The following is a 10576-nucleotide window of genomic DNA, read 5'->3' as shown; positions in this document are numbered from 1 at the left end:
CAACTGTCTGTAATTTTCTCGGTGCTGCCCAGCTGCTTTGATCAGCAGTGAAACTGTTAACAGTGCTGACAATTAATTATTCTCGATGGGCATTGCAGCTTGAACTTCCCCTGCCAAACAGTGGCAGATCACACCCGTCAGGGCTATTGTTTAAGGCTTTCTTTGGACATATCGCTGGGTTGAATCACGCTGCGCTTCTTTTCAGGGTTTTCTTCCACAGTCACTGTGGTTGGAGAGTTGCTTCGGTTTTCTGAGGGAGAGCTGGGATGGTAGACAGCGCGCTGGCAGCGTGTGGGAGGTGTGTTTGATTGCCATGTGCCCCTGGAGCAGAGGCTGTGCGTGCGGGTGTCTTCTCCGGGTCCTGTGCTGATCTGCAGCTTGGAGGAGTGTAGCATCCAGGAGGGAATCAGAAAGCCTCCATGCATGTAGCAGGTGGTGAGGACCTGGGGAAGGGATGGTGGCTCTGAATGCAGGTGTTGTGGTGGAGAGGAGAGTGATTGCCGTCTGAGACAGCAAACACTGCGGTGAGTATCTTTTTCTTCTTCCCCGAGTCACAGCCTTCCTACTTTCTTATAACTCTTTAAAACCCTCCCTTTGTGTAGGGTCTTTCTTTTTTTTTTTGCCTTTCAGTCTCTCCTTTTTTACCTGCCCTCCTCTTCTCCCCTCACTTCTCATTCCTTTCCTTTCTGTCTGCTTTCTTTGTTTCCATCCCTGTGCCTCTGAGGCTGGACGCAGTCTCATGCAATTGCAGTGGGTTCTTTGAACATTCGTAGCCTTATGCTTTAGGAACTGTTGACTGGCAGGAATCTCTAATGGATTTAAGACTACCTGAACACCCTATTTGCATTTTTGCCTGTCTGCTCAAAAACACACCGGCATTCAGCTCCCTGGAGGCTTGAATTCTGATAGAAGCAGCTGTGGCAGTGGCATCTTGTGATTTGCTTCATCAGTTGACATTTTCAGGAATTTGGACTGATATAACAAGGTTGGCCATTTTACTGCCCTCTGCTGCTGAACAACTTGGGTAACTTCTCACCTACCTAAAGGCTTTATTAGTGAGAGCCCAGATAAATGTGTGCTTCCTCATTACGTCGCTCTTGTTGTTATTATTCTTATCCACTGGCGTATATTGATTTATGGTATATTTAGTCAGCTAAACCCCTGATCATCCCAGTTCTGCTCTATGTCTAGATTGCATGTAGGATTAGGAGTTTTAGTAGTGTTTTGAAGATGAGGAGCAAATCCTCTACAAAATTAGGTCTTGCCTATGTAAACAAGTTGCACTATTTTTTAACTACTGTTCTGTAACATTGATATAACCCTTCCCTAGTGTGAATTCAGCTATGCCAGTATGGACATGCTTATACCAGTGTAGCTTGTTTGCTGTGGGAAAGAAGAACCAGCTATTCCAGTATAAAGCACTTTTATTTGGCTCTGATTACATCCATGCTTTTGTTGTATCGGCAGAAATATACCGCCAGATAATACTTGTAATTTAACATGGGTGCACTGGTACAAAAATCACGTATGGAACAAGTCTTGGTCTGCAGACTGCCTCAAAAACTCCCTGACAAGCAAGCGTTGAATATACCATGTATTTATAATTTTGTCTTTGTGACTGGAGGTACAGTGAAAAGACTTAGTGTTACTTCTGTTATGTCACAGTTAAACTAAGAACTGGTCAGTGTGTTGGGTATAAAGTCATGACTGTGAGTCATGTGAACCATGGTTGTTAATTATTTTTAAATAAAGTATGCAAGGCTTTATTCAGTTTCAGACTGGTTGCTGATCTTTGTTTTTATTTGCAACAAGTTGGCAAGGTAAGAGAGCCGTGGCAGAGATGCAAATTCCAGTAATGCTTACTTGGAAATGCATTTGAGCTGGCAGGGAAATACAGAGGTGTTCCAGAAACATTGCAAATCTGGGTCCTGAAAAGCCTCTTGCATCAGTGAAATGTGAGTGCCTGGTGGGTGTCAAACACTTATCTGTGGTCATCTACCTCAGTCATTGGCAGGGCAGGGCAGTCTAGAGACCAATGGGCAAGAGATACAGAGTGAAACTTTGGGATTATAGTATTGGATTGGAATTTTTCAAATATCATAGTTTATTGATGGGGTGTTCCCAGTACTGCTGCTAATCTAGATGATCAATATGTGCCTTGTAGCAAGAAATGTGTACAGAAGACTCTTGGTGTTTGCAGGCAAAGGGGGGAATACATTTGATAAGGGAAACTTTATATTCAGAGAACTGGAGAAAGGCAGTGCCACCAACAGACTAGGGTCTTCTGGAGAACTGTCTTGACTGCACGTGACTGATGACAGGTGTCTGGAAATGTGGGACCTAACTAAAACTTCTAGGTTCTCTTTTACCACAGAGTAAATAAATGGATGTGATCCTTTTCTTCTGCAAATAAGAGGTTATTTTAAGGCAGGTGATGGTGAGGTGAAGGAGTCTATGAGGAGGAGAAGCTGGTGCCATTAGGGGACTGCAAAGCTTTACTGGAAGGAACATGGTTTGTTGTGCTGCTTGTTGGCACAATTACCTTGCCAGGTTGCTGAGAGAAATAAATTTTCACAGAACCTAATAGTTTCCTCCTATGAGTTACTGTCACCTTTGTCTCATTTAATTCCCACCCTTGCTTACTGTGAGTGCCATTTCCATGCTGCGTTTCTCAACTTCATTACTTCCAGACTGAGCACTGCTTCGGAAACAGCTTTCTGAACTGCAAGTGGCTTGTTTTGCAGAGGAGGGTGTAAATCTTTGATGTTTTTTCCCTGAGCTCACTGACTCCCCATGACTCCAATGATGGGATGGTGGCAGCAGTGAGTGCCATGAGGGAGCTAGGACTCTTGCCTGCAGGGTGGGGCTGCAGCTGGATGGTTCTGGGGCTGTCGGGGTGGCATAGGCAGGCAGCAGTTGCTAAAACTGGTGTATGGTCATCAAAAGCAAGGAGCTAACCTTGGACAAATCTGCAGCTGGGCCATAACTCAGCCTAGTGTCCAGCTTGCCCTGGTCTTTGCTGGTTCTTTCTAGGAGGAATGTGATCTGTGGTAGTCCTTTTGCTGGTTTAGATTACTTCTCTCCCTGAGCTGGCTCACAGGTTTTGTCTGTTCTGTTTGCATTGGGTGGGAGTTGCAGGCTGTCAACAGCAGAACTTTCATCTTAAAGAGTCCAGTAACACTGGTAGTCTTGGAAGGAGTGGCAGAGGCATCAGACAGGTCCTTGCCTGCAGTTCTTGGCAGCATGGTTTGCAGTCAGGACAGTTTATGTGACATTGACAGACAGAGGCAGTATCGGCTTGCCCCACTCCCACAGGAGTCTGCAGAGTCCTTTGGTGAGCAGTTTTGAAAAGCTCCTCTATATTTGTCTCATCACCTCCACTTTTAACCAGATAGGAAATTGTTTGTTATGAAACACACAATTGTCCTTACAAGCAACTGCATCATTGGTGTCTGAGGTGATGCGTTGTGAGCTGCACAGGAGAGAAGTTGTTAATATCCGTGTTTATACATCTCCCTAAAGATGAAGAGATGACTGCAGTGGAAGATTAGTTTTGCTGCAAAAGACACTGAATGAGCTGACCTGATCAAGGGGAAGACATAATGTTATGCTCTTTAGTTTTCTCTGCTTCACTCAGACATTACCTGCTGTGGTCTGTCACTGCTTAGCAAGAGCTACCTGAGAGTGATAGAAACCCAGTATGCTTTTTCAGGTAGGGACAATTATTTATTATGTGTCTGTACAGCTCCTAACACTTTCGGTTGCTGTGCCTCCTGATTGCTGATGGTTGAGCAATAGTATTTGTTACTGGCAGTAGATCGTACCAGCCTGTGTTTATGCCCTGTAGGGGAATTTGATATGTGTGCACAGCTATAGGATGTTAAAGATTTTGTACCTTTCAGAGGCACCACAAGGTCTGTACAGACCATCTAGCCTTCTGCCATTTTAAGTGCCTCCTTACTTCATTTCAGAGATATTTGTTTATTATTTCCCTTGTTGCCCTCCCAAACTTTTCAGATCTTTTCCATCTAGGCTGTTGTGTTTATAAACTGTTCTGTGTTTGGAGCTTGTAGGCAGCAACCACTTTGAAGCCTGCTTTTGTAATATAGACCAAATAGTTGCCAGAAAGCACCATGGGCTCTTGCTCTCCTCTGCCCCTTCTTTATAGCATTGCAGGCCTCTCTTCGACCAGCCGGATGTTCAGCCCTGCACTCACCACTTTCAATCAGCATCACCCTGCTAAGGAGGCCACAAAACTTCCCTGACTTACATAGCCTGAGGAGCTGAAGCAGCACAGATATTTTCATTTGTTTTGGTTCGTTTCTGTTGAGAAGTCATAGCATGGCAACTCCAACTCCTATTGTGTGAGACCCACCCTATCACTTTTTTCTTGGTGTGGAAAAGAAGAGCTGGTCAGCCTTGAGAGGGGCTGAAGCCTAGCCTCATAAAAACTGTCTGTCACCTTTTAGCCTTTTTCCTTGTCACTTCCTTTCCACAGTAGAGATAATGGGAGTGTTTCCTGCTAACTCCTGTCTCTCTGTGATAAATTGCTGTGGTCTTTATTGGAAAGCATTGTATAGCTGCTCTTAGCACTGAGATAAAGAAAATGCTGTGAATGGCTGCATTGTGTTTGGCTTCCTTTCAGTCAGGGCCAGTCTGGACACTGAGGACTTGATCTTCCTTCTGGGCCAGGCCTCAGGTTGTGTTTGTGTGGGAGGCAGGGATTTCTGTTCGTTTAAAGCCTCATTTATTCTTATGACATGCTGAAGATCAGTGTGATCCATAAATCTATAGATGGGGGTCTGCAGGTGCCCCTTGTTCTCCACATCCTCCTTTGACCTCTCCTTCTTCCCTTGTGGCAGTGCTGGAGCTGGCATGGATATCCTTGCATTGGTGTTGTGCTGTGTGATTGGTGCTTCCCTTACCCTCCCCAGCTGGGAGCTCCCAGTTGTCCAGGCAGGGGTGATTTTGACCCCTCCTTGTATTTCCAGTTGCCAGTCCTTGTAGCAAGGAGGGCTTATAACCTAGCAATACTGTTTTGTTTCAGTTCGAGGTTTTTTTGCTTAGATCTTTCCATTCAGTCCCCAAAAAAAGCTGGTGTCAATATAGGTTAGCTTTAAAGTGAGGAGAAGAGTTCTCTTCTTGAATTCCACAGTTTTCAGATTTCTTGTCTTTTGTCAAGAGTTGTATTCTTAGGTTTGCTGCCCACAAGACCAGGAGCCTGGATTCTCCAGGGCTGTAGATTATGGCTAATAAATTACACAGTTTCAGTCTAGTTTATGCCCAGCACACTGCACCTGGTAGTGGGACAGTACAAGTAGCAGAGTAGTCACTGGAAAAATATGGGATAATTTTAGTTGAACAGGTATAAGGAGATCAGAAAAGACAAATAAGCTGTTAAATTTGTATGATGTGAGTGTGCTCATTCACACCCAAATGTGCCTAAAACTCACTCTGGCAGAATCAAAGGAAAGCCACAGTGCAAAGAATTTATCCTGTCTCCTTGTTTTCACTGTCATGGATAAACTGGGAGAGAAGGAAGGACTGAGGTAGGCACAGAAAGGATTGTGACTTGAGAACTGAGGCTGAGAGTGGGTTTCATTGTGTGTGCTGCATCAGCCTTTGCATGGTTTGAGTCCTTTGGGCTTATTTAACACAGCATGATCCCACCCTGAATGCTCTTTGTGGGTTGTCTAGTTTCCCTCCTCCCACAGAGTTTTTAAATTAAAAATCTAGGCCCAAAATAACTGCAGTACCATCTTTTAACTATTGTTGAAGGAAGAGCTGGATCCTCTCATCTCTGAGAAACAGTGAGGTTTATGCAAAAGTAAACAGTGTATTTACTTCCTGTAGAATTTTGGGGAGAGTGGCTGTGTCAGAGGAAGTATAGGTGGATGCTAAATTTAAACCACTGTACAGCAGATCTCAGTATACTACAGAGCCCAAAAGTCTGACAAGCTAAACAGGGGCATATAAGGATCTCTTCAAAAATAGATACACTTCCTTAAAATTTATTTGGTCATGTTTATTCTGCCCTCCTTATGAAGGTTCCTGAGATTTACAGATCCTGTCTGAATCTGATAGCAGAAACAAGAAAGTAGAGGAGTGGAAAAATCAGCATGATTGAAGCCCCATGGGATATGGTCATTTCTCCATTGCTTAGCTGTTCTTCAAAAGCAGATGAGCCAGGTTGGCTAAAATTTGGTAGGCTTAGGGTCAGAGCTGTTGGGTGGAAATACAGTTTGTGCTTCTACAAGATTTCAAAGAAGAAATATACTTCTAATCTAAAATTCTTGGCATTTATGATTGTCCATTTCATTCTTTGTGAGCGTATGTTTGGGACAGTGGATGCTTATGGCATAATCTGGAACTGAATCTTTGTGACATTGAACAGGACTTGTTTTCTGTCTTGTAAGATGGTTTGTAAACATCCTTTCCTGCCATTACCTTTGCCTTACTGCTGTGTCATAGTTCCCTTCTGAGCCTGAGTCTGGAAATGGCTCAACAGGACTTGAGACAGAAGTTGATTTTGGTTTACTTTGTTACAAAGGGGCAATATTTCACAAACAAGGGAATAATGTCAGGAGGACACTATCAGGCATGAAAGCAGGTCTTAAAATTAGCTTGGTATTTCCTAGTAATTGTGTGGTGGGAGTGTAGCCCCAAGGCACAATCTTTTCTAGATTTAATTGTATAAAGCCAGAGGTGGATATCATAGAAAGCCATCAGCGAGGCTTGCAGTTGTTTGGGTTGTTTTTAAATGTCATTAAAGCTTGAAGTAGATTCTTCCATTTAAAGGGAATATGATCTAATTATGTGATTTAGATAGCAGTATGATGCTGTAATGATGCTCTTTAACATGTTCTTTTTAAAAGAAAAATATCAAGGCAAGAATTGACCTTGAAAATGTGACCTGCTTGCAAATGATGTAACTACATGCCTGTCCAAAGCAATGTGTTCTTGTCAGGCTTTAAATCTCCGCTAGCTTTAGCTAAAGCAACTAAGTTAACATCTTATGTTTCCATATACTTGATACTGTATTTCCCTCAATGCCCTGGGATTATCCCAAATCCTGTCAGGCCCTGCAAAGAGCCATGTTCCTTGGAGCTCTCCTGCAGGCAGTGGGGAATAGCAGGTGCTGTGTGGGACTGGGCTCCCCTTCCCAAGGCCCATCATGGTGACTCCATCAGGGTGACCCTTACCACAGCCTGGGGTCTCTCACCCCTAAGGTACCTCTAGAAAACATGGTCTACTAAAAAGCTGTTCTCTTAGGTAGTCAGCTCCAGTTTAGAAGGATTGTATGGGAGGTCATCAGGGGATATTACTTACAGCACACCAAAAAACTTCAGGGCATGGGGGGATGTGGGATAGCTGTTCCCAAGCAACAAATACTGTGTGAGTTATGGATAATTACTGGAAAGCTCAATGTGCCAAAGGTGGATGTGGTTTACCATTATGTAATTCATTAATACTGTTCATGGGACTCAGATACTTGCTCCCTGAAATGCCCTGGCTTGGAGACACAGTGTTCAGAGGGGGCCTCAAATGAACACTGTCACTGGTAGATGAGCTATTGGTATTCATAACTGCAATAGAAAGGAAGCAGGGCACTTCAAATCTGCCTTTCAGATGGAGATTTTTTGAATAATATGTCCAATGTTTTCACCTTTGGGCCTAATATTATTTTTATGGAAATTCATAACTGAGTACTTATTTCCTTAACTAGCACAAAGCTTTCAACACTGTCTTTTAGTGCCTAAACTCATACTTTGTCTCTGTGCCTGAACCTGACTCCTATGGAAGTCAAAGGGGGTGTTGCCTTTTGGCTTGGACGTGCACTGCCAAACTGCTGTGTGCTGCCCAGGGACTATGCCCGCACTTCAGCTCAAGCAGCAGGGATTCAGGGGTCATCTGTATTGCAAGGCTTATATCTGCTTACCTGAACACTTGAACAAGCTTGAACAAGTAGCAGGCGCCAGCATGGATTTTGGAATGATCTGGCCATCTGGTGCTTACTTGATTTCTCAGATACAATTTCTAGCCTGCCTTGCATGTCTTCCCTGTAGCCCATGCTGCTAGCCCTACTCCAGCTACCTAGCTCAAAGGTAATTTGTGTATGTGTGCTGTGTGCCCAAGTTAGACTTATACCTTAATTTTGATGTAACTATATCTCCAAGGCCACTTGAATCCACTGCCAAGAAGTACCTGTGACAGCCATGTGAATTCTTGTGTCATCTATATGAAACTTTAAATTAAAGACCTATATAAATATTTCTAGATGAAAAGAAATTTACAGGCAGAGATCTGGGTTTGTTTCCAAGTGGATCATTACTCGAATTTCTTGGCTAGTTTGTTACAAAAACTGCACCAGGAGATGAGTTGTGATTGAGGATGGCACATTTCTTCTTACACATTGCACACGTGCTTAGATGTACATAATGTTCTGGTGGGGAGTCTTCACTAATCTGAGTTTTGACATAGTTTTCCTGCTTAAAAAGAATGCTGATGAGAGAGATCAGTAACAAATAATGGTAAACTTTGAATAAAAATTCAGTAAGATGGACAAGGTGTTTGATGTATGCCTAACAGGTGTGATTTACCTCTTCAGCTGAATATATTAGAACATGAGATTAAAGGACTGAAGAGGATTCAAAGCAAGTACCTTACCTTCTTGCATAGATAGATCCTACAATAAAATACCTTTGCATGAGCTATCTTCAACAGAGGTGCCTTCAGAAATAGGGGTTTAAAGGAGATTATGCAAAGTATAATTTACTGAAAATAAAGCAAGGGTCCAAGGAAAAAGATTTGCAGGAAAGGTGCTTGCTTCTGTTTTTCACTGGGTGCTGGGGACTTCCTCATCCTTCTGGTAGTACAGGCTAGACCTTCAGTTCTGCATGCACCTGCCATTACCAGAGAAATAATTAATGTTGTAATTACAGCAAGTGAGGTATGATCTATGCAGTTAGCAAGGGGAAAGACTAGTGAAATGCTAAGTCAGGAGAAGCTCCTCAGTGCTAGTGGGAAATTTAATATGCTTTGTTGAATTAATAGCCTTAGAATAACAATCAATTTACAGTTTAAAGGGCAGAGGAGGTGGATGTAAAAATCATTAAGCATTCATTTCAGCGACCCACTCAATATTCTTAGTTGAAAGAAATCACTAGCATAATGTTTACAGAGTAAATTGCAACGTTTTAAGACAAAAAACTCCACATGAGGATTGTGTATGTAATGCTTATTGCAGTACTCATTTCTAAGCCATAAGGTTGCAGTGATCCCTCTTCCAAACACAACATGGCTTTAGTGATGGGCTGGTGTTTGCTCACAGATGTTTATCCAAACCAGAGATGATTCTGAAGAGAGGGTTTTCCTGCACGTCAAATATAAAGGTTTTGACCTTTGTGACCCTACCTTGAAATTTATTTGTTCTGAGTTAGATAGGGTTTCCCAAAAGGAACAATCTGGGATATTTTTTTTCTTATTGTAGGCATTCAGGGCCTGGTTTTGCCTGTAGTTGTTCTGTTTGTGGTCTTTGTACATAATGCTCACTGTAGAGAGAGATTAGTCATAAGAAGATTATGCATCTAAGTGCTCCTGGCATGCCTAAAGCTAGAAATGTTCTGGTGTATACAAAGGAAACATTAATCAAGACATCTTACAGAGAATTAAGGGAGGAAATAGTTTTGTCTTCTGATTACTACGCAAGTTTCACTGCCCGGTGCAGAAAAAGTCAGGGAGGGAGGCAGAAGGTGATAGGAAGAGGTTGTTCTTCTGTTCTCAGAGAAAGCAAGGGCAGATTGCTGAGGGTGGCTGTGGTAGGCAACTTCCACAAAAACAGCACAAAGGGGGGCAGCTTTAAGGACTCTTCAGGACATGTGAGCTTTGAGTTAGATTGTAGGGACGAACTAGCCATACTCCTGAGCTTGCCAAAGCAGCTGAGAGAAATCCTTCCTGTTGCATGTGATCTTAACAAAGCCGGTTCCTTTGTTGCAGATGGGTGTCTTCAGCAACCCACATTACTTGATTTTCCAGCCTGGACTGATCATCAAGCTGAGTAGTATGGCATGCAGCAGAGGGTATGGCAATCCTTAAAGTTGGAGCACTCTTGCAGTACCAGCATTTCAGTGTATTCGTCTGGAATGCGTAGGGGATTGGGAGAGTAGGGCACCATGGAGCTGCTGGGGCTGGTTTGGGATCCAGCAGAGTGTGACATGGTCCAGGAGGAACATATTAGGGACCACCACTGGTGAGGAAAGGTCCCCTTGCCAGCACCACTGAGTATCGCTGACCCTAAATAATTCTGGAGGATAGCTGACACCTACTCCATTGCTTCAGGTTCCAACTAACAGCACAAAAGCCCAAAATATTAAGTGGCAGCTGTAATATATGTGTTTTGCCATTTCTCCAACAAGCAAACATGCATTAGGTAGAGAAAAACATTGCCTGCACAGCCACTTTTCATTGTATCAGGTTTTATTTAACTGCTAGTGGGAGTTGGTCGTCCAATTATCTATCTTATTAATAGGCATTTTTGGGAATAGCTTTCAGAAACAGATTTCACATACTTCCTGAA

At 43.1% G+C, this 10576-nt stretch overlaps 1 protein-coding gene across 7 annotated transcripts in view; it reads left to right on the top strand.

Moving 5' to 3' along the window:
- OSBPL5 (oxysterol binding protein like 5) overlaps window positions 1-10576 on the top strand; it is a 177753-nt gene that overhangs the window by 99359 nt on the left and 67818 nt on the right. Inside the window, exon 1 of one of the 7 annotated variants that reach the window (XM_017813145.1) lies at window positions 256-524. The exons of the other annotated variants lie outside the window; for them this stretch is intronic. The gene's annotated coding sequence lies outside the window, so the exon portion shown is untranslated. Of the gene's footprint in view, window positions 1-255; window positions 525-10576 lie in introns of those variants that run through there. 7 annotated transcript variants of the gene reach the window in all.

Source organism: Lepidothrix coronata, unplaced genomic scaffold (assembly GCF_001604755.1).
Source record: "Lepidothrix coronata isolate B3197 unplaced genomic scaffold, Lepidothrix_coronata-1.0 Scaffold1, whole genome shotgun sequence".
NCBI classification, from domain to species: domain Eukaryota; kingdom Metazoa; phylum Chordata; class Aves; order Passeriformes; family Pipridae; genus Lepidothrix; species Lepidothrix coronata.
This window is presented reverse-complemented; position numbering and strand designations above follow the sequence as displayed.